Source organism: Sinohyriopsis cumingii, chromosome 6 (assembly GCF_028554795.1).
Source record: "Sinohyriopsis cumingii isolate HCF-2022 chromosome 6, ASM2855479v2, whole genome shotgun sequence".
Taxonomy (NCBI): Eukaryota; Metazoa; Mollusca; class Bivalvia; order Unionida; family Unionidae; genus Sinohyriopsis; species Sinohyriopsis cumingii.
Window position 1 is genome coordinate 43,942,914 of NC_142966.1, and position 25,768 is coordinate 43,968,681.

The following is a 25,768-nucleotide window of genomic DNA, read 5'->3' on the forward strand; positions in this document are numbered from 1 at the left end:
ACTCATGTGGTCCGTTCAAGTGGTTCAAAGGTCACATCTGCTGAAAGTATTTTCTAGCCAAACTTTATATATGCGGTCATGAAGAATAACGAATTATATATTTCACTGTTTTTACATACTGACCTTTAGGTGTTTTATTGCGGGTTGGGGTGTGTATCCAGGTGGTATGGAGAGGTGGTTAGGGATATACAATAAAAGGTGTGGGTATTTGCGATGGCTAGAGATTACACTTGTTCTAGCTACCATCTAAAACCGTATTTCTTTCATCCCGATCGCCTTAAATGAGTTATTTTACCTCAGTTTTAGATAATTGTATTGTTTTTATTATTATTATTATTATTATTGCTATTGTTATGGTGGTGGTGATGAAAAACTGCTTTTTTTGTTGCCACATAGTCTGTTTTTAAACGTAATTCTTGTTATCTTCGTCGTCGTCATTATCAATCATCATCATTATGGTAAAAATTGAACCCCTTTGCGTTATCTAGAGCACGCTAAGGGGCAATTTGGCTTCATGGCTATTTGGTATCAAATTGGCACACACGAGTAATTATTTAAGAATGTGTATTCTACTGTACTAGATGAATAGCACTCCAGTGACCTTATCACGCCATATACTACATAATGATCTTTCCTACAAACCTAACCTACATCAGAAAATTACACACACACACACACACACACACACACACACACACACACATATATATATATATATATATATATATATATATATATATATATATATATATATATATATATATATATATATATATATATATATATATATATATATATATGCAACAATCAAAGTACACATTGGTCCAATCAGGCTCTGGTCTCATTAAAAATACTCAAAATGAATCCTCGTACTGATGTTTTAGATTCGATCCAGCTTATCATATTGCGGTCAATACTGAGATTTTAGATTCGATCCAGCTTATCATACTGCGGTCAATACTGAGATTTTAGATTCGATCCAGCTTATCATACTGCGGTCAATACTGAGATTTTAGATTAGAGCCAGCTTATCATACTGCGGTCAGTATTGAGATTTTAGATTCGATCCAGCTTAACACATACTCCGGTCAATATTGAGATTTTAGATTAGAGCCAGCTTATCATACTGCGGTCAACACTGAGATTTTAGATTCGACCCAGCTTATCATACTGCGGTCAATATTGAGATTTTAGATTAGAGCCAGCTTATCATACTGCTGGCAGTGTCAATATTTTCTTCAGAGGAAGATATATGAGAAATTATATAAATTACTGATTGTTGTGACATGTGAAAAATGGAAACATTGTTTACCTTGAGAAAAAAGTTGAAAAATTAATAAAATTTTAGGAAATATGAAAGTTTTCTCAGATATAAGGCATGACCCCTGTTGGAAAAACTGCTATGTTGTCACTGTATTTTGATCCCTGGTGCATGCTGAAACTGATGCCATATTAGTTTCCTAATTATGTAGGTTTCGCGGTTATGAAAAATGGAGAGAAAAAAATTAATGACAGAAAGAACTCATATTATCATATAAATGTAGTAGTTTGCATGTTTATTCATGTGTGTCTTTAAATCAATCACTTAATCCAGTTTCACTTTCATTTCAGTTGAAATAATTATGACCCATGAACACACAAGTTGCTTTTAATTTCAAACAATTGGAAATATCTCAGATAATACAAATGTATTTTTTGTATTAGCGAATAAATTAGCAAAGACGATGATCGCATAGAAGACCAGCTAACACAACTCAGAGTACCGCAAACTGATTTCTGTAATATTTTCTTATTTTTGCCTCATTTTCAAGGAATTTGCAACAGTAAATAGAAATTACAGAAACCATACGCTCTGAGCCTGCAAAATTAACGCTGCTATTACTAAATTCTCTTCTCTTTTTGTGCCCCCCCCCCCCCAAAAAAAAAAAAATTAAACTAAAATGACAACGGAGAACGAGATTGAACCGGGCGCGTAAATAGCATTTAGTACTGGCTTGCCTGGGGCGGCCTAAGCTGGATTGATGATATTAAACGGTAACAAGACAGCCGCGGTGAATCAGTGATTAGCGTGCCGGAGTCTTGACCGAAATGGTTCGGGCTTGAATCCTATCATCAGACCAGCCTGGGTAACCTACTGTGGTGTGTCCTTGGGCGAGGCACTTTACTCAAATTGCCTCGGCAATCAATCGCCTACTTGTGTTGCTGTGCCGTAAAGCACCGAAACAGAAATGTTGCAAGAAATATCTGTCTTCCAGTTATCTAGTAAACGAACTCCATCTCACCGCAATGACGTTGTTTTCATATCTGACCCGACCGCTCCGGTGGCCTAGTGGTTAGAGCGTCCGTCCCGGATGCGGGAGGTCGTGGGTTCCAACCCCGGCCGAGTCATACCAAAGACTTCTAAAAATGGTACTAACAGCTGCCTCGCTAGGCGCTCATCGTTAAGAGGATAGTGTTAGGACTGGTCTGCCTTGTGTCACGATAATGTGACTAGGTGGGACATCATGCTACATGTCTGCAGCGTGATGCCCCATTGCTAGACGTCACTTTAAACTGCCACAATGCAGATATCGTAACGATATGACTGGAAAATTGTTAAAGCTACGTTAAAAATCTAAATCACACACACATTCATATCTGACCCACCCCCTTCCCCCCGTGACTGATTGCTAGCTTGACCGCTATGCGAGCACAGTGGAAAAAGGTATGACATTTTTGTACTTGATAGATTTCGCAGTCTAGGGAGTGCCAAGCGCGTTACGCAATTGTCTTCAATAGTACTGGATAGCTAGCATTATAAACAATGCCACTGGTGTGCACAAATCGTTGACCACATATAATATACGAAATAGCTTCTTTTGGCGCTTCACGTCATACTTTGTCTAGACTGGGAGTTAACAAATAATTCTTCTTTTTTCCTGTCGGGAAACAACAGATGGAGATCAATACGTAAAAATGCTTTAAGTAATTGTTTTACGAAAAAAAGTGAGGCTACGTTTTGACAACAGCAATAGACAGGGTGAAACATGGCTAAACTCTCAGTAATAGGCCATTTAAATCACTGTGTTTCATCGATGCTTCGATTTACAACAAAAAAAAAAGTCAACATATTGGCTCGTTCAGGTTTACCGAGGACCGGTTTAAACCAATAAGCGAACTAGGCGGCCGAGATTTGGTGGCCTCAAAAACGAAGTACACTGTCAGGTTATTCATTTATTATCATTAAATATGTATAATAAATAAAGAAATTAATAAATTATCAATCCGAACGTGCATTAATACTAATAAACAGTTTATAAAAAAAATCGATGCTCGAGGGTGGGGTGGGCGCAATGTGTAAGGTTCGTTTTGGGCCCAACTACCCTAGTACCGGTACTGGGTTTACCGTGCTAACTGAGAAATCAGTTTTCACCATGTCACTCGTTATCATGACAACATACCTTCCTATTTACTGATCTGTGTTATGTCCTACTTGTCTTAAAAGAATCGTTGCATCAAATTGTTCTCGCGCAACATGAACCAAAATATTAATTCAAAGCTTGTGTCTCCAAATATCAACACTTTATGTCAATGTAAAAAGATCACGCCTGTAATATTACCTTAATTGAATCATGTTTTTTATTTAGCTTGTTCTGGATGGTAAATGTTACGTTCCGAGTTTCTCATGCCCACGTTCAGCCGTCACAAAACAGAGAACACTCAAGACAAATGTAATCCATAAAAAAGCTAAAGACAAATGTACTCCATAATAGTTGTTGTTGCTGTTGTGGGGTTTAACGTCATTTTTTCAGCACACGATAGGTTATGCATGGCGGCCAGTATTAATGGTGGAGGAAGAACCCTAGAAAACCGCGAGAAGAACCACCGACCCACGAGAAGCTACTGGCAAGCTTTCTCACATACCCACATTGGCCGAATCCTAGACTCGAACTCATGCAGACAGAGGTGAGATGGCAGTGATCCGTAACACTGAGCGCTTTAGACCACTCGGCCACTCGGGGCCCCACTCCATAGCAGTCACTAAGAAAACTACTCCATAGTTTCAATCTCTTATTAGCAATATCTTGCAAATACATGAAACAGAGATTCTTGAAGAAATTTTCAAATGTCTTTAATTCTATATTCATTGAGGGCACTGTTCTCGTAAAATCGACATTTTAAATAGTTTTGTCGGTTCAACACCATTTTTCAGCGTATGTTAGGCAGCCAGCATATTTATCAAAAAAGAACCCGAAAAAAAAACAACAGACCCAAAGGAAACTACTGGCAAGTTTTCCCACATACAAAAGTTGGATCATCATTTTGAATCTTTAGTTCGAAATCACTCTCACGTTCCGCAACACTTATATATGAGCAGAGGCACAACTTTTCAGTCAGGTCATGTACTCCAGACTCAAATTTACTATATTGCTCACTGCCCTCTCAGTCACAACTGGATACGCAAAGAAATTATGCAAACATAAACAATGTTATTTCATTCTGTAAACGAATGCATCACATTTAAACAGTAGTAATAGTAATATTATATATTAGTACATATTGTATATTTTTATCAAAAGAAAATAAAATCAGAAAGACAAAGAGTGGAAGAGGAGAAAAATAGTGCGTTACATAATACCGAAAAAGAAATGCAAATAAACACACACACACACACACACACACACACACACACACACATATATATATATATATATATATATATATATATATATATATATATATATATATATATATATATATATATATATATATATATATATATATATATATATATATATATATGGGGGTGCGTGCGTGTGTGAGTGAGTGAGAGAGAGAGGAGGACGACGACCACAATCATGGTGAAAAAGATCACAACGACGACGACTATGATGATGATCATTTCAAATATCTGATTCATGGTAAATTTGAAAACCGATACACACCTTCTCGTAAAACACAGGAACTTCAGAATATTCACTTATTCCTCTTCGTATAGCACTTTCAATGTTTCCATTCAAGTCTCGAAAAAGAGTGATGTGTATTGTTAAACATTCCTGCCTCTTGTGCTATTCGGGTGAGTGAGCGGCCAATTAAAACTGGTTCTAAAACCGTTATAATGTATACACTCATATTAGTGTACATTACAGCCACCAAATGTTGGCGAGAGAGGCTCCATGGGCGAGTCCAATGCGTGCATTGAAGAGTGCATCGATTACTGTTGTCCATAAGCTGCTACATAAAACAGGTAATGAAATAAAAAGGTTACCATATGTACTCAGATATGAGATGGAGATAACTGGGAACAGCACAGACCCAAATCTGCCATCGGTCCATGTTGTTTGCAGTTGGGTCTGACTTAATCGCGATTGTAGGCGGTAGTTTCTTTCTTATTACTCGCGCATTACGTATGAAGGATGAAAATTGACAGTCATTTAGTCTTTTTTAATTTGTTACATTTCAAACAATGAATGATGCAGAATAAATTAATGAAAATAGAAACATAAATATCCAGCCGTGTTTGAGCAACATGATCCATTTTAAGTGATATGGTTTTCCATATTTAAAAAAAAGAAAACTAATTCTGAATGTGTACAGGTGGTCTGAATGCTTAAAACAGAAATGTTTTCTGCCATGAAATTATTGAAATGTTTTAGGTCTAATAATGAATAAATTATTAAAATAAAAATAATATATATAAGAAAACAACTAAATTTCTATTTAAAAAAAAAAATGTATAGCTACTTATGCAAACATCCCAGCAAAAAATTTTTTCAAATGAAAAAATTTAGTTTATTCACAAAGGCACTGAAGAACATCAGAAATGACCGTTGATATGTCTTTGTTAAATTTAATTATATTCAGTTAAATAAAAACAACTGCAATTATGAACTATTTGTCTTTTTCATAATTGTTCTTTATTGTAACATTATTGATAACTGAGCATAATTAAATATAAAAATATTTTTTAAAAAAAAGGATTCGTCAACGGGCATTTTGGATGGGCATGTGCATTTTGGATGGTCGTAGGTGCCCGTGTAAATGACATCTCGTGACTGATACACATGACGGCTTCTCGACAGTCGTAAATTTACCACTGATGCTTTTTGTTAAATGTACCATGCAAGATTTGTCAACTCTGTTTTGTAGTTTATCTATGAATCAGTCTAAATTGGTCTTGTGTTTGACAATTTTTATGTTTTTACGAGATAGAGCAGACTATGTTACGGCTGTATTTTTCTTCTTCATCGCCCTTACGTATATAAATGCGTAAACTAAATGTGAATGCAAACTTCAGTGACTTGTTAAATCAACATACATCTAAACTGAACAACTGAGTCTTAATGTTTAGCCTCCTTCAACATTGTCCCTAGCACAGCTCCACGAGATCTTCGCTATACAAGAATCAAGTAACGTTTTACATTTAAAAAAATGTGGTAACGCTCAAAACGAGGCTTACTAAAATTCTGGTAAAATCGCCTACTGGTTGGCATGTTAACCTACGTTTTGTTATAAACATTATGGCACAATTGTCGAATGTTTGTTTATGTTTAGGTAAAATGGGTTGTAGCTGTTGTACGAAAATCGCACAATTCGTCGGACTAGTATGTATGTTAGGGTTGTATTTTGTAAGTTGTAAATTTAACTTTGACGCTCAAATAGTGCCGATACAGTATAGATTGGGGGGGGGGGGGGTCAGAAGAGGGAAACAAATATGAGTTATGACCAGCGGTAACAATTAATAATAAAGGTCTTGGCAGATTTTCAGGGTCATGAAAGAGTCTCGTTGGACAAGACTATACTGTTATCCTTTGCTTTTCTGGCAATCTTCCTCCTTAATGAAAGTACGGAAATCTCCATGCTTTTCTCCCAAGATGCACCGCGCAGATAACAGCTACTAACCAATTACTGCAGTTCAGAGGGAAGTTTCCAAAATAGCCACATTGGGTACAATGTCACTGCAATCGGAACAGTCTTGTTTCGTTCGGATGTGAGCACAATAACTTCGACTCATCCAAGTATGGAACGGAAAAGGCAGAATATATTCCGATTGAATGTCACTTGGACATAGAATACAATTAATTTTACTATATGTTCTCTACATTTGTTTCTCAATACTGACCTTTCCATTGTGTGACAATCAATACAAATCATATGTTAAACTGAAATACCTTCAAAGATGACTTCAAGGTGAAGTTCTTTGAAAGTTGATAACATGCTACCGCGATCGGCAAAGGCATTCAGAATTCTTCCATATGATCTATATTGTCCTTCCAATCAGTTGTCGTTGCTTGAACGGATCTGCAGAATCTGTCACCTCTATGTTGCTTCACAAGTCATGTCGAAGAAGCATGTTCAACAGCACCGACAACGCGATCTTGGGCCTAGGCAATTACCACATGCTCCTCAACCGCAAAGAATTCGGTCAATACGAGTGGAGATGATGTTGACTTGTCGGGTGTATCAGTTCCACAAGAAATTAATGAATTAGCCACTATGCCCATTATAACAATTGAGGAACATTTGGCTTCCCCATGGGAAGATGACAGAAGCTAGAATATAAACTCTCGATTTTTTCATGAATTCAAAGTGTTATAGTCAATTTGAAATCTGTTAAACAAGTAAAACAATGTCTTAAAATTTATTTGTAGGCCTTTTAATTTCCATAATTCTATTTTTAGCATAAAAGCCAGCCGTATAAAATATTGTTAGTGGGGGGGGGGGGGTAAATTGTATTGGGGGGAATCACTGAAAGTTTGACAGTTGTTGACAAGGGGGGGGGTAAAAAAATTGCCTAAAAATTGTTGACATAATTAATGGACGTCCTCCAAGTGCTCTTGAGAAACCAACACTAAATTGGCTATATCTTCCTTAATTATAGGAATTTTTCAACTCAGTAAAAACCTAATTGTAATACAAGATAAGACCTGTCTGAAAATATTTTTGAAATTAAAAAACTAATAAATTAAATTTTAATGGCAATTTAAATAACCATTTAAATTTTAAAAACTAAATTTTATTAAAAAAATTAATTTTTCATACAAGTTTTAAAACTCAGTTTGACAAATTTTAGACAGCAAAGTTGACTAATGAATGGTATTTAAAACAAATGGTAGTTTGGGTCTGTACAATTGATGACATTTTTCCCAGGGGTAGTGAAGCAACATAGCTCAAAGTGTTTTTGGCAGCAAACCTCAATATGCCTGTCCAGAAGCATATAGGTGTACACACTAAAGAAACAATGCCAGGTGTTATGTTCCACATTTATTGTGTCAGGTACTTAGGCAGTTGTTTGTATAACTAATAGCGCACTCAGATTTAAAGTTCTGATGGGACCACTACCATGTTTTATAGCAAAAATCCATTCCATTTCAATGTCAGTAACTACAAAAGGTGACACTGGGATAGGAAAATAGTTTCTAGGGAGGCTTTACCTTACTGAAAAATGGTGCTAATCTCTCTCATGAAAACCTAGGCCATGTCTTTGAGGTGCTAAATATCAGTGTGGTGATATGAACTAATCTTGGTCACTTATGGCAGTACACTGCACGTGCCCTTATGAAACCTTGCTATCACCACCGGACTACTAGCTAGCTTCCGAGCTGATCCAACTCTAACACTTTGTTCCAGATATCAGGCTAGACCTGAAAAGATACAATATTTTTCACTTAATTCTAGAAAACAGTAAGATGTAGGTCAATGAAGTTAAAACGTGTCAGATATGGTGATTTCAAAATAACATTAGGGTTGCAAGCATGGGGGAAAATATTGACAGAGTGACACTCAGAAATGCGAAGCAATAGCCACATATTAAAGTGATAAATTCATCCTAAAAATATATGAGGTTTCGAGAAGCATATTTAGCCATTTACCGGTCAAATAACAAAGTAGGTAGACAATGTCTCATAAAGTTTAAGGCAATGTTGGGGCGGTGAGGTTTGATCATTGGTGCAAATATTAGTACATACCAGTATACAGGAAAGTCAAGTGACAATGTAATAAATTAAAATATATTACTATAAGCAATTTTAATCATGAGGGAAATAACAATTTTGGATTTTGCAAGTGAATACAGCCAAATGTGGTCACACAGATCAACTATAGGTATCAATGAATCCTATATCATCAACTAAATGTGAAATTCTGGTCCCCGAAACTTGTAAACAATGATGGAAATTTGCATATGTGTGACATATACATTGTACTTGTTAAGATCAAATGTGCAAACATAATTCAAATGATCTGTTTGAACATTTATAGTTTATTTTTAAGAGTGTTGGTTACCAGTTATTAAACTCATTGATTCAATGGAATCAGATATCAGCTGATGCTACAATACCGCACTCTGTCAAAGTACTAAATTGAAATGTGTTACCATACATAGGCATATTCATGATGAAAATAACATTTTGGGATATTTTCCAAATGCCAGAAATGAGCGTTACAGATTCACTACAGGTATGATGTCAGCCTATATGATGTACTAAATGTGAACTTCTGATCCGAAACATTCTAAAATATATGGATATTTGTTCATGTGGGATTTGTAACCATGTTAAGATCAGCTGTACAAAGTTAAATTCAAATAATCTGTTTGAATATTTCTTATTTAATCTTTAGAGTGTCAGTTAACAAATAGTATTAGTAATTAATAATGCATAAAGCAAGATGGATCATTAAAATTCCCATAACATCATATAGACAACAATGCTGCACTACACCAATCAATATCTTAACTAAACTAAACAATAAAATGGAATGCATTTTGCTGTTTTCTTACATCCAAGGGTAAATATACCTGGGGAAAGTATATTTTATCCCTTTGACCTGTATTTTATTCTCAGACAGTGTAAAATGATTTAGTAGATAACTTGAGTAGATTCTAGTATAAAGTTTTCATCTCTGTCCTCTCACTAAATACCTTGTAACTATATAGTTTATAAACAATTACTGAAAGCTATACAAGCAGATATGTGTTACTCAGGAAGTGAACCCATCATAAACACATAAATTAACTGTTTGTACCCCTAATAAATTACACATTCTTCTGGCAAGGAAAGATCGCCGATGAAGCCAGAGAGTTTGGTGTTGGATTCGCTGTCAGGAACACTCTGCTGGGGATGACAGAACCCTGCCAACATGGAAATGGAAGGCTGCTATCCCTCCCCCTCCACACCACAAACGGGCCTGTCAACCTGATCAGCGTTTACGCTCCCACACTAAGATCCTCCACAGACACCAAGGATGCGTTTTACGATGAGTTAAACTCGCTCATCGACAAAATTCCCAAGGAAGAGAACTTGATTTTGCTGGGCGACATCAATGCTAGGGTGGGTGCCGACCATGACTATTGGCCCTCCTGTCTTGGCAAGTTTGGCATTGAGAAGATGCATGAGAATGGGCAGCGCCTTCTAGAGATGTGCTCGTACCACGACCTCAGCATCACCAATTCATTTTTTCAGACAAAGCCACAGCACAAAGTGTCTTGGAGGCATCCCCGGTCTAAACACTGGCACCAGCTGAACTTGATCATTACAAGACGGTCAGTCATGAAGGGTGTGCTTCTTACCCGTACCTTCCACAGTACTGACTGCGACACCGACCACTCGCTGGTGTGCTGCAAAATGAAGCTTCAGCCGAAGATCCACCGCTCTAGGCAAGAGGGTCAACCAGGCATTGATGTGAGCAAAACATCATATCCAGACAAGGCTGAGGAATTCACCTATGCTCTTTCCAAGACGTTTGATTCAGAACCCCCCAACGGCAGTGCCAAAGAAAGATGGGATCACATCAGAGAGACTGTATACAGCACAGCCACACGGATCTTTAGTAAGAAGCAATCAAAGAACAATGACTGGTTTGAGGTTAGCTTTGCCACACTCATGCCAGCAATAGAAGAGCGTCGCAGTGCTCACCTGCAATACAAGCGAACCCCCTGCCAGAAGACACTACAGGCATACAGGTCTACCAGAAGCAAAGTGCAGAGATTAGCACGGCAGTGTGCCAATGAATACTGGCTTTAGCTCTGTCAGAACATCCAGTCAGCAGCAGATATTGGAAACATCAGATGCATGTACGATGGCTTAAAGAAAGCAATGGGTCCTACGAAGAAACTGACAGCACCACTGAAGTCTGCCACAGGCGATACCATCCACAACAAGGGCAAGCAGATGGAGCGTTGGGTGGAATACTACTCCGAACTGTACTCAAAGAGAACCACATGACCAATGATGACCTCAACGACATTGAAAACCTCCCTCTCATGGCCGAACTGAACAAGAAACCTACTGTAGACGAACTAAAGAAGGCATTAGAGAAACTGTCACTAGGTAAAGCCCCAGGGAAGGATAGCATCACATCAGAACTCATCAAGTGCGGCTGTAGCGTGCTGCTCAGACACCTGCACGACCTCCTCTGCCAGTGCTGGGACGAGGGTGCAGTGCCTCAGGACATGAGAGACGCTAACATCATAACCCTGTACAAGAACAAGGGCGACAAAAGCGACTGCAACAACTACAGGGGCATATCGCTTCTCAGTATCGTGGGTAAAGTTTTCGCACGCGTCACGCGTCATCCTGAACAGACTGCAGATGCTTGCTGACAGAGTTTACCTAGAGTCGCAGTGCGGGTTCCGCGCAGCGAGGTCCACAAGGTCGACATGGTCTTCTCTGTCAGGCAACTGCAGGAAAAATGCAGAGAACAACACAGACCCCTCTTCCTGGCCTTTATAGACCTCACCAAGGCATTCGATCTGGTCAGCAGAGACGGACTCTTCACAATCCTGGCGAAAATTGGTTGCCCTCCAAAGCTGCTAAGCATGATCCAGTCCTTCCACGATGACAAGAAAGGCACATTGCAGTACGATGGCTCAACATCTGGCCCCTTTGACATCCGCAGTGGAGTTAAACAGGGCTGTGTACTTGCCCCCACAATCTTCGGCATCTTCTTCGCAGTCCTGCTCAAGCACGCATTTGGGATGTCCACAGTAGGGATTTACCTGCACACGCGATCAGACGGCAGACTGTTCAACCTGGTACGACTGAAGCAAAGAGCAAAGTGCGTGAAGTAACCATCAGGGACATGCTCTTCACAGACGATGCTGCTCTAGCCACCCACACAGAAGCTGAGCTTCAGCGCCTGATGGCCCGCTTTGCTAAAGCATGCGATGAGTTTGGGTTAACCATAAGCCTAAAGAAAACAAACGTGATGGTTCAGGACGCGGACCCCTCAAGCATCATCATCAACAACTACGAACTTGAGGTGGTGAGTCAGTTCATGTACCTCGGCTCTGCCATCACCAACAACCTCTCGCTCGATGCTGAGCTCAACAAGCGGATCAGAAAGGCATCAACAACTATCTCCAGGTTGTCGCAGAGAGTGTGGAACAACAGCATGCTGACCCTGAACACTAAGATCACCGTGTACCGTGCCTGCGTGCTAAGCACTCTCATGTACGCCAGTGAAACCTGGACTCTGTATGCCTCACAAGAGAAAAGACTGAGCGCCTTTCACACGCGATGCCTCCGACGCATACTCGGGATCACCTGGAGCGATCGAGTAACAAACAACGAGGTGCTAGAGCGTGCCAAGATTCCCAGCATGATCACACTCCTCCGCCAACGTCGCATCAGATGGCTGGGCCATGTACGTCGGATGGATGACGGACGGATCCCCAAAGACATTCTTTATTCGGAACTCGCCTCTGGCAAAAGGTCAATCGGACGGCCACATCTCCGCTTCAGGGATGTCTGCAAGCACGACATGAAAGCCCTTGATTTCTATGTCAACACCTGGGAAGAGCTCGCTCTAGACAGATCAAGCTGGCGACATGCTCTGATCACTGGTCTGAAAGCCGGAGAGGACAAGCTACGCTTGATAGCTGATGAAAGACGATCGCAGAGGAAGAAGAAGCAGCTCCAACCAACACCAGACGCAACCTTCAAGTGCAGCAAGTGCAGCAGGGACTGCCACTCCCGCATTGGACTACATAGCCACAGCAGACGCTGCACAACCACCAACCGGGACATCTCTCATGGGCGCAGTTCCATCGTCTCTCGAGACTAACGGATGCCAACAACCCTTAATAAATAGTTTGAATGGCCAATACAAAATAGAATTTTGTCTTCATGTATTTAAAATGGTCTCATTTTGACTTACAAAGATATTTTCTCTGACAAAATGTGACAAATAACCAACATTGGAGCTTGTATATGGTGTAGGAATATATACATTCTGATATCATTTAATATCATTCCAAAAATGTTATATATGTGCATTAAGGGGGAGATTTCTAAAAATTTCATTTAGAGTTTTAAAATAAAAATTAATTTTTGGTTTTTAATTTCATTCTTATATTTTCAAAGTCAATATTCATAACAAATTAAAATTGAATGTGCCTATCGGTAATAATAAAGATTTTATACCAATTTAAACTTTACTCCAATACTGCACTGACCGGACATAGAACACAATTAAATTTACTATATGTTCTCTACATTTGTTTCTCAATACTGACCTTTCCAATGTGTGACAATAATACAAATCATATGTTAATCTAAAGTACCTTCAAAGATGACTTCAAGGTGAAGTTCTTGTCAAAGGTTAACCTGCATTTGTTTGAGAGGCTGGACTGTCAACAAAGCAGCATGTAAACAAAACACAGATTTCACATCCGGATCATCAACAAGGCCTTATTACTCACTGTGCACTGTCTCCAAAATACACACGGACAACCACACCCGGAGCTCATATTCTCAAGAATAAACAATTACCTTTAAATCCCTACCAAAAATGCATAAATATAACTTTTATATCACCACGAAAATGAGAGAGGAAAATATGTTCTGAAATAGGCTAGAACTAAATTCGTGGGTACTGAACTGGAAGTACATATTGTGACCTGATTCCTCTCGAGCGACCTTAGAAACATCGATGTCAATCATACCTCCAAAGTGTGCCGACATACAAACTACCTCAGCTATTTGCGAAATAAGGATTGACCGAGAAGCTTCGAATCAACGTAACTATTTTTTTATTCGTAACTTATTTCTGTGTGTGTATGTGTGTGTGTGTGTGTGTGTTGAACTTTTAAGGTAGCTTTAACGATTTTTCAGTCATATCGTTACGATATCTGCAATGTGGCAGTTTGCCGCAGACATGTAGCATGATGTCCACCCGGTCACATTATCCTAACACCAGGCCGACCAGTCCTAACACTAACCTCTTAATGCTGAGCGCCTAGTGAGGCAGCTGTTAGTACCATTTTTGTAAGTCTTCGGTATGACTCGGCCGGGAATCGAACGCACGACCTCCCGTATCCGAGGTGGACGCTCTAACCGCTAAGCCACCGGAGCGGTCTAACTTATCCGTTAATACTACAGTCAATCCAATCATAGGAAAGTCCGAAATAGTCTGATTAGGCTCATGTTTCTTTTCCTAAAGTTCTGGAGATTTTGCCTTATATTACTAAGCCGACATACATACGAGGCATTATATATTCTTCCAGAAATAGTCGAGGTCATTCAGAATGACGTCATTGATTAAATAATCGGGAGCTACAGATATTTCTAATTACCTACCTGTGACGCAGGTTTGCAAATTTAGTCCGGGCACTAGCCAAAGCAATTTTGTTCTCGAATGGTTAGCTTGGTACACTGGCCTCCCGTGATGCTCCGCACACGAGGCCAGGCACACAGCTTTGAATGGCCAATACCAGTGGAGATTTTCAAGACGGTGGATACCAATGTGCTTTGGCAATACACAAAAGCATTAAATCAGTTACTTCCAGCTGCATAGTTAACAGCTTTTTTGTTTTGTTTTATTGTCATAATTATGGAAATAAAGAAGTAATGAGCGTTTCTTTAAAACATTACGGGGGGGGGGGGTGTACCCAAACCGAAACGTACCGACGTCAATATGTAAGCTAGCCAGAACGTACCCAAGTCAAAACATACCCAAGTCAAAATGAACCTAAAATTAAAACATGGCAGACACTCGCTTTAAATAATGTATTGTGTTTCATATGAAACTGACCGGCCTGATATATATATATATATATACATATATATATATATATATATATATATATATATATATATATATATATATATATATATATATATATATATATATATATATATATATATATATATATATATATATATATATATAAAGATATAACATCTTTTGTCGTTTTACAATTTTAAAAAATAACAACACAAATATAAATTCCATTGTGTCTTTATTCGTGTTGCGTTCCATTTTTCCATTTCGTATTTTTTATTTGATTTCCACTGCAGTAAATTTTTCCCTTGCGCATTTTCGTCATATCAACTAGAATCATCAGAAATACTCGGTTACTCTGATAATCAAATGCTCATGATAAAAAATGCCGAAAATACCGAGAACAGAAGCACTATAAATTTAACTGGATTTAGGTGATTTTTCTTCATGCGAGTCAGCACATAGCTCCAGTTCACTTGTCCGTATGCGATACATTTGATTAATGTAAAAATTGCATTTTATAGGGCTTCCGTGCAAATAGATGCAAGAGCACATTATGCAAGTGAGGTTTTTATGATAATTATGATACACTGGATTTGAGTGGATTGCAGGTGTTACACTGGATTTGAGTGGATTGCAGGTGTTTAATTTTTCAAGTTCAGCTGATCTGATTAATCTAAAAGTTTGTATGAATTCACGGATTTTAATGCGTCTAAATATTTTATTACAGATGATTCGAGCTGGTATGACTAAACTGCGCAAGAGAAAAATGGAACGCAAAGGAAATAAAATAAAATACTAAATATTTAAATTTGGGTATGTTTTTTGCTTGGGTATGTTTCGGTCTGGGTACGTTTTGACTTGGGTGCGTTTCGGTTTGTGTACGTTTTGACTGTAAACCATCTAAAATAGTCTGGTTTCACGTCCCATATTTGCCACTGCTACACACTCCGCTTGTATAGCAGAGCGCGCAGCAATGGTGCACACAGCATTCTTTAATGCTTATTAACTAATGATAGCAATGTAGTTGTTGATAATATTTTACTTCATGTTTAATTTGTTTTAAGTTCTAAACATTTTGGCAGTACATTTGGGAATTAAATAAAGGTCATTCAAAGGTGTTTGATTGCCTAAAAGTCTAACAAGGCATCACCGTCTCTCAAATCCACTTTCTATTCTGTTCTCATATGCTGCATGTACTTTAATTGATTTATTCTGAACCGATTTAATGTATCCTATTCTAAAATAGTATTAGCAACAAAATGGCAGAGAAATTTGACATGGGATAACTTACAGATGCCAATAAAAGTAACGTTGCAGTCTAATGATATTACCACGAATGACGTACATTTAGACATGTAAGCTGGAATTAAAATATTTACATTCATAATTTGTATGAGCAACTGGCAGGGGAAACACTTCACAATCACAAAAATACAGGAAAATTAGAAAGTTGATGAGTAACTAACTGTTTGATGGAGGCCACAGAGAAATGTGTGGAACATATAGAAATATGAAGGCAAAGAGAAATATCGGGAACATGTTTTATTTGTATTTCCTTTTAACTCAGTTTTAAGCAATAAATCATTATTGATGGAGAAGGTGAACATAAAAAAACCCACTAATTTATTGACCGAAATGGTGAGTAGTAAAAGTAACCAATCACATTTAATCGAAACAGAGGCATTAAAAGCCTGCATCCATGCAGAATAAGTATTATTCCATTGCAATCCCATTAAAATTTTCTTTGCAAATTTAAAAAAAAAAATATTTTAAAAAAACAATAGATAAGATATCGCTTATTAAAGTGTAGCAACCATAGACATGAACATGGTTGAATTCAATCTTGATTAGATATTATCTTTGCTTCGTGAAAGAGCGATAGGGAATCAGTCTAACCTCAGAACTACCTCGAACGAGTGAAGGTGCCAAAGGTCGCTGTGCGAAAATCCAGGTGCATGGTTTTGTTTGAATTTTTTAAGACTATCGAATTATGTACATCATTATCCTTGTTTAAAGGTCTACTAGAGTCAAATACACATTATATATCATAATGTTCTTTTTTCGCTAAATAACCCAGAAATGTGCATTTTAGATGTCGGTTTTAACTCACAAAGGAGAAAATTAAGATTATTTGAGCATACATCGATGTTTTACTGAAAATGCTCAGGAAATATTAATTCGCTTCCGGTGGGAAAAAAAATCGGATTTCCGGAAGTGACACACAGTAGGAAAGTCTCTCAAGTTTTGCGTATGTAATGATAATGGCTGATAGTGACGAGACTAGCGAATTTATGACAAATTTGTCATGGTCATCTTCTCGTTTGAGGAAGGTGAACCCCTTGAAGATGGCCAGCTTATGAATCTGAAGAAGATTATGCTTGCTATGAAGTGAGGCAGTATCAATTTCAGCCCGAACGAGACTAGGATCAAGGCCATGATGAGAACATAGTGCATGATCAAGCTGAGCAGCGCTTGGGCTCTACATTCTGGTAATTACTATTATCATTATTGCAATTATTACTAATTATTACTAATCTTATTATTCTTTCGTTAATGTTATTTTAAATTTCATAATGAAAAGAGAATTAAACGAATTTGAGCAAAAGCTTGTTTGATGTCTTCAGAGAAGATTTTCATTTAGTTTGGTTCATCAGTAACTAGTGGTGTTACATTTTAACACTTTAGACTCGGACTGTGAGAGTGTAGAAACAAATGGTTTATTAATTTTATGACTCAAGTTTGTTCTTTTAAACCACGCTGAAATGCAGACCCTGAATGTACCTTTAATCCAACTAATGGGTATACATTTTTCTATCCCCCATGGATAGATGCTTAGCCAGCATATTTTTCCATATCGGTTAAGGTGCACGGTGCACAGTAGTAGTGGAAAATAATGCATAAAGGTTTATGGGGAAACTAAAAATGAGAATAATATAATAATTTCTGATGAAATGTGCATTTCAGTATTGCGGTACAAAAGGAACAAATAAAGTCTTACCACTTAATAATACAAGAGCTACAAGTTTGCTGTCTAACACAATAATTATGTTTGAGCGTACTTACCACGTATATTGATTTATTCAGGTGTTCATGTGGAAATTGCAGTAATAAAGAAACAGTTGAAGAGTGTAGATGCTGTAAAGAGAATAATGCGATTTTGGATAAGACTGATGAGCTCAATATGGATTGAATCATTGATCATCCTGGATTTCTGACAGTTTGCTTGGATGAATATGTCCTGTAAGCATCATACTATGCCTACAGACAGCAGTGTGGAAATCGCGAGGAAAATCTGTCAGAGTACTTAAACAGTTATAGACTAAATGTTCTCACAATAGTTATGGCGCCAATATCAGGTCCCTTTTGGGAAAGGTGATTGCTATATACACATAAATATAGAACAAAGTCACTCATAAATCCATAAAATCCCTCCTTCATTGAGAAAATGACATTTATCTTATGTGGAGTTTTCACCCAAACATTTCAAGAATAAACCTTGCTAACATCATTTGTCTGTTATACTATAAATTATCATGAAAAGCTCTAACTTCAATTGAGCAATAATTTCAGTTCTTGAACAGACTCTGCACGGTGACATTTAAAACATATTGTTGTCTGTTCCTATTCACTTTAGATTCATTTCGCTTCCTACCATTGGTCGTAGTAAAGTCTAATTTTATGCTAAAGGTCTTGACTCAGAAAACTTGAAGTAAATAAGTTAAAACCAAAATATGTGACATAATATAACTTTATTCAAGTCTTAAATATGTTGCATATTCTATTTTCAGTCGTAATAGATACACTACTTACAGGCAGCTGGTACGATGGTGGTGGGGATATCTTGGTTGTGAAATCCGAGTTGCTTTGCTATCCTGTGCAGTAAATGCAATCAGACAGAAGTTCCCAAGGGAAGGTGGTAAATACACAGGTTTCAAACACTTGTAGTTATCTTGCAAATCGTGATGTGAGAGCCTGGACAGCCGTCGACTTGTTTGGCCTCAGGGATTGGCTGCATAGAGATGGTGGTAACTATCAACTGACTGGTTTCCTGGCCATTTCCTCCAGTGCTGCCATCAACTCTTCAACATATTCTGAAAGAAGAAATGTTTCCACCATAATTAAAGAAAGAAGAATTTCATCCACTGTCTATACGCACGCTGAAAATTTTTATATAAAAAAAATAATTGTAAATAGGAATTAAAAGTTAAAATGGTATTCATTTTAACAAACGTAAATAGTATTTGAATGTATAATTATTTTGCTACAAAATATGATTTTGAATATGTGCTACAAATATAAATCTGTACCAACTTTATTTTGATTAAAATCCAGGACTTTGTTTTGATTAAATAGTAATATTAAGAATTTGACAGCATCATCAAATCAGTAATGATTTCATACATGCTGAAGTCATGCAATTTGCATTACCCTTTTCCAGAGGTATTTGAGTTGAAGCTAGAATCCACTGGGTCACTTTCATCTGGTTTGTCGATTGAATCATCGGACTCCCTTATCATGGAACACTTATCACCAATATCATGAACATGACTTTCAGGGTCTGTGTCTGGTTCATAAAAACTATTTTGTTTTCCATTTCACTATCTATGGGGATGTCTAAGAATACTGAATGCCTTTGTTCCTTCTCTGTACGTGCCGGACATTTACCTGACAACCTGCGAAATGTGAAATATCATACATGTGTATACTGATTATCATGGTTTTCACAGAGGTGAGTAATTCTCATGAATATGCTTATCAATAACAGTGTATTATTATTGTTCAGTAACAAAGAGTGGACAAGTGCTTGGTATACTGAGACAATTGCTTACACGATTATACTGAACTTAGTTAATAAAATGTTACTTGTGTCATTTGCTTGTTAATTTTTAATGGTGAGATTATAACATTGAGTTACTTTACATCACTGAATTACAACAGTACACATGCACAGCATGAATGAAATATATTACTAAACTTGATGAGATGAAATATCTTGTAGTGGAGTGTGCATTCATTTGTGGAACTAGTTATATACGTATTATTATTACCAAAATCAATTTGTTTTCCTCTCACTAATGCTTGAATCTCTTAAGTATCCTGTCAGTCTGACATTCAACAGCAATAATGCATGATGGTGTGTCTAGTCCCTGAAACAAAAGCAATACATGAAACATGTGTTTGGCAAATTCTAGACAATACTTTTGCATTAGATTAGGACGTCATACTTTAAGTTTTATGTATGTTTGAACAATAAATAGCAAATGCCTCAGACCTCTTTCATTATTTATAGAAACTATGGCTGATCGTAATGTTTGACATATAACCAACAGATTGCAGAGCTTTTCCGCAATAAATAATGACATATCTTTATTGATTTACTAGTATGATATCATATATTAGGCCATATGAAATTATATGAAGCTATACCAACCATTTGAACACTGGCAATGCATGGAAAGTTCTCGGTGACATCAATATGCACAACGGGATATGTCACACCATCTACTGTAGACTGTGTGATCGGTGTCTTTTGGGTTCTATCTTGTACATTATCTTCTAGATGCTGGTTCTGAAAAATCTCTTTCAACACCTACCTACATGATACAAATAAATCGAGCACCATTAGAAGTTTGCATCATAAACAATATTAAAGGCTAGATTCTTATTATATTACCTTATATGATTCTGTACACAATGTGAATAACAATAATAATAATAATAATAATAATAATAATGAATTTTCCACATCGAACAAACATTACTATTCACATTTTCAATCAATGGGTTGTGGGTATGAATCCGACCTAGACCAGGATCCACTTACACAATTGTGTATCTCTAAACAAGGAAGGTAATTTACTCCCAGAGCCTCAGAACTAATTAGTCTTTACAATTAAACACAATCAATACGCCAACTATTCACACCATTTATGCATGAGAAGAAAACTTGTGATATATCATTATTGTTGAAAACAGCAACAGACAGGAAACAAGCTGCGGCATCCACAATAATTTTTTCTAGGGTGAGGTCCAAACAATGCGGATGGGGGGTGCAATATATATCCTTTTGATTTAGGCTTTGCACCATTGCACACACACAGACAGCAAGAGAGTAGGTTTGACAACAAATAATATAGCATGCTAAAATCAATAAACTTTTTACCCTTGCTCGCTCTCGCTTTTGAAAAGCTCCTGTCTGGCTACGTGCTGTTAGGCCTATCGTAACCCTTGATTTTTGTTGATCTGGTGTGCATATACTCTGGGTTGTCTGGTGAGAAAACACATTTGGAACTGAATTTGGCAGGATTCGTCAAATGATCTTAATCCCAAATGACAGTGTCATTTTAGAGGCGGAATCGAAATCGTCTTCTCTGAAGTGATCACTACAGACAAGTTGACTATCTCGCCTGTCAGTATTCGGTTCAGTCCAGTCTTTTCTTGTCGTTCGTTCTGCTTAATCCATTGTTTCCTTGAAACAGGATTAGTAGGAAATGAGTGCAAACTCACTCCTTCTCGTGTTGCATTGCTACATCCTCCAACAATACACCTTTTTACCATTGTTTTCACACACGGTTCCACTTGTTCAACGTAACTACAATGAAATTTGGAAAGCTGTGTTCCCTACACTGCGTCACTTCCGCTTTGCCTTACGGAAGTTACCGAGCGCGAAATCAGCTAGAAGTGTTTTGTCTTCAACGATAAAAAATCGATGTTATGTAGTCATTATTTTCATTAATGATGAGGTATATGACATAATACCTATACTTATTATATGCTCATTTTTTCCCCGTTAACTTTACATTGTCAGAATCGTGAAGTATTACCCGATACTGAACCCGCGCGACAATGTACATATAGCATTCACGTGCATAAAGGAACTACTTTCTATTGAAAACAAACAATGGATGCAGACGCCAGCACTTTTGATTTGTACACAAATCATGTACACTCGCGTAAGAGGCTCTTTACGTTGTGGTTGTTTAAATTGGTTTCTGAATGAACTAAAACAGATGTTTCGTGGACTGCCACATACCAGCTGCTTTGGCACATTCCGCGTTGATACAATGTTTCGGATTTAGGCTAGCTACAGTATATAACAAACGCAAGATAAGGTCCTTACAAATAACATACAAGTGACAAGTCATATACTCTCTTCTTTAGCTGGTGATAAAAATGGCAAAATAAAATATACTTACAGTTTTACATCCTGAATTTCCTCAAAATGTATTTTCTTAATTCTGCAAATCCGAATTACATGAGCCATGTCATAGGTTCTCAATCTGGATTACACATTTCGAAATGGTACTGTAATTTTGATGATAAGTGCAATTACATCCTCCTTACTGCACTCAAAATGAGATAAGCATTAAATTACTTAGCGTCTTTTTGATAATTACAATTGAAAGACTTCATATTTTCCCACATTATGGTTTCAAACATTCAATAACAGAAACAGAAACACATTTGCAGATGTCAACCCGCTTCTCCCTAGCTTCTTCAATCTCATGTATTTCATGTGGAATTGTCACATACAAATCCAGTCCATAATCACGAAATTTCCTAGAATCGAGAAAAATACCAAAATCTATTCATTCCAGATCAAATGGAAAAGTTGTTGCAATGCACATTCATTCACAATATGACTCCAAATTTCAATTTTAACTAGACACCCATTTTCTTTCGAAAGTTATGTCGAGCGCGCGACTAAGTTCAAATTTATCTGGGCGGAGTTACGTGCGCAGTAATAACATTGATTTGTGTAATGATGAATATGCGCTTGTGTATTTAGTTTGGCATGCGGCATACATTCATTTACGTTGTTTCTTGTAGTGTATTTTGTTTATATAATTAAGCCTTAGGTAGAATAAAAAATGAGCATATAATAAAAAGGTTACTGCATTTGTATGGGAAAATATGAACTCGTTTTGTCGGAAGGATATACTTCACTCCCATGGTCGTGCAGTATTCCATCCAAAAAACTCGTTCATACTTTTCCATACAAATGTAGTAACCTATAAATCTCGCTTCGTGAAGGTTACATTTATAATATAAACGAAAGTCGTGTGAGTGCACTAGCAGACCTTTAAAGCAAGAGACGTCCAGTTCACTAACGCCTACACTGTCCAAAAGGAACACCACTTGGTTTTTCGCCAAAATTCCGTCTCGAAATAGAGAGGTCCTCGGGCTCTCTTTAGCCACCTCTACTTTACCATAATGAACGACAGGGATTCAGTCTATTCTCAGAGAATTCAGTCATATCTAAAAATAGAACCATGCCAAAAACATCCTTTTACCTTTATAGAATTCATTGCACAAGTTCGTAGTCTTAATTCACAATGGAACTTTGTTTTTACTAAATGTGTGCACGTTTTAAAGTGATAACTTTTTTTATTTATAATCTGGCAGAAAGTGCCAGTGACAAAAGTTGGTTCAGGAGAACTCACACCAACTTTTGTCATAGGCACTTTCCTATCAGATTACAAGTAAAAAAGTTCATCGCCAAGAAACTTGTGCACAAACGTATTTTTACTGAGCGAGACAGCGAGACAGCCCTCCTGTAATTATCTAGCCTTGGCAAGAAAAGCGTAGAACACGTTCTCTCATTGTTAAAGTTTCGCTATTAAATGACTTTTGCCAGATCTAAATTATATTCAACTTAATAATTTACAACAGAGCGATTACCACCCAAAAGGACCAACTGAGCAGGGCGTATGTTTAAGTCTGGGGAAAAGATAGTCTCTTGACAGTGGTTAATATTATTTTAAATCCACATCACCGTGATTTCTCAACACCTCCACAAGCAGAATCTGACAATCTGTGTGGGTTTGGTTGCGAAGTACATGCGCGTATTTTCACAAAGGACCTACTGTTATTATACCGAAGGCAAACTTGATATATAGCTTGATATCATACAATATGTGGAATTACTTATTTTTACAAGAAAGAAAGAACTGCCAAACTTGACAACTAGGGATATACATCAAACAAAATCTGGAAGGTGTCGGATATATATACATGCAGTATTTACCAGATTATTCTTGAAATGCCTCTTATTAAAAAAGAACACGTCTTATATACTATTTTAAGCAAACGTATGACAGGGACTGACAAATGACTGCTGTATCTGTACTTATAGCCGCTGACTGAAGGCTGTTGTTGAGAGACCAAGCGCATCTAATCTGTGTTTTTAAAAAAATTACTTGCATGCTATATCGTACTTTGGCTGCTGTTTGGACAAAAATAATTTACCTGAAATGTCTTATATGTAGTTTGATTTGACAACATTTACTAAAATGAAATAAAATATTTTAGTTCTTTCCACCTGTCTGGTTTTCGTTCTGTATCCTTCCTTTCTTCCACTATCCAGGAATTCATAAAACGTAAAGACGCAAACTTTACTCAGAAAGTCAACTGTTAGAAAAGTCAGTTTGCATGAACATTTTATGTGGAGAAAAAATACCTTCTAATTACGTGCAGTTAAGTAACATACATACATACATACATACATACATACATACACGAAGGTGTGTGTCTTTGTATCATCTGGATTTCTTTTACGTAGCTTTAACAATTTTTCAGTCATATCGCTACGATGTCTGCAGTGTGACAGTTTATAGTAGTGTCTATCACTGGGGCACCATGACGCAGACCCTGTCACATTATGCTGATCCCGAGCCATCCATTCTTAGCACTAACCTCTTAATGCCGAGCGCCAAGCGAGGCAGATGCTTGTTCCATATTTATCAGTCTTTGGTATGATTCGGCCAGGGTTCAAACCCGCGTCCTCCTGCATCCGAGGCGGACGCTCTAACCACAAGACCACCGGTAACCTAAATTTGAAAATAGTTCACTATGGCACATCATCACGGAATAGATTTGAATTAACTATGACGATATACCTGTCACAAAATGTTCAGTTTGAAGAATATCGTAGATTTTATGTCCGAATAGGTCATATCATAGTAAGCAGGCGATTACGTGCCAGTATATCGGTTGGAGTTTATTTTTCTGTTTCTTTTTTCACCTCTGCTATCGCGGCTACGATCCCTGATTCGAACATGTACAAAGGGATGTGGGTGCCGATCCCAAAAAATTTATGTGTTTAATAATCTACTCATTAAAATAGTTCGACAATCAAAATTAGATTGTTTTACAGCTTTGTCACAACAATATCTGCTATGATCATCTATTCCATGTCAATTAACCTCTCTTAGTACTTCCTTATCTCTTTACCGATGACCATTAAGTAGGTCTAACAGGTGACGGCTGTCGTAAGTGATTGTTCCACGCTAATATCGGTACATGCTCGGGTCTTTCCGCCAATGATCGGAAAAACACTTTGAAATACTTCAGTAGCCGCCATTAAATATTCATGGCTCTTGTTTATCAAAAGACGTAATATCCATGTCAGACACTATCACAGTTTCCGATTTTCAAGCGCCATCTAACTAAAATCTTTGACTCAACTTGTCCAAATCACATTTAATTGAAAACCCACGAGATTATTTTATCGTAAAAAAAAGAGCCAGAATAAACATTGTAACTTTGAGTTTAGATAAGTCAGAAAACAATTTGTCTGGAATTGATTGTACAACAAAGGCCAAAATAAACATTGTAACTTTGAGTTTAGATAAATCAGAAAACAATTTGTTTGGAATTGATTGTACAACAAAGGCCAAAATAAACATTGTAACTTTGAGTTTTGATAACTCAGAAAACATTTGAGCTGGATTTAGCTTTAGCTATGGGAGTTAGATTCTTTTCAATTAAAACAATGAGTCTC

At 37.3% G+C, this 25,768-nt stretch overlaps 1 protein-coding gene across 3 annotated transcripts in view; it reads right to left on the minus strand.

Moving 5' to 3' along the window:
- LOC149796821 (PDF receptor-like) overlaps positions 1–23,222 on the minus strand; it is a 33,758-nt gene extending 10,536 nt beyond the window's left edge. The window contains exons 1-5 of one of the 3 annotated variants that reach the window (XM_089961464.1): positions 20,417–23,222; positions 20,034–20,132; positions 19,414–19,658; positions 18,796–19,076; positions 8,415–8,624 (exon numbers count right to left, since the gene is read on the minus strand). The gene's annotated coding sequence lies outside the window, so the exon portion shown is untranslated. Of the gene's footprint in view, positions 1–4,925; positions 5,084–8,414; positions 9,309–18,795; positions 19,077–19,413; positions 19,659–20,033; positions 20,133–20,416 lie in introns of those variants that run through there. The other 2 variants (XM_089961467.1, XM_089961466.1) reach the window with 2 other exon arrangements.
- Positions 23,223–25,768: the final 2,546 nt, after the last annotated feature.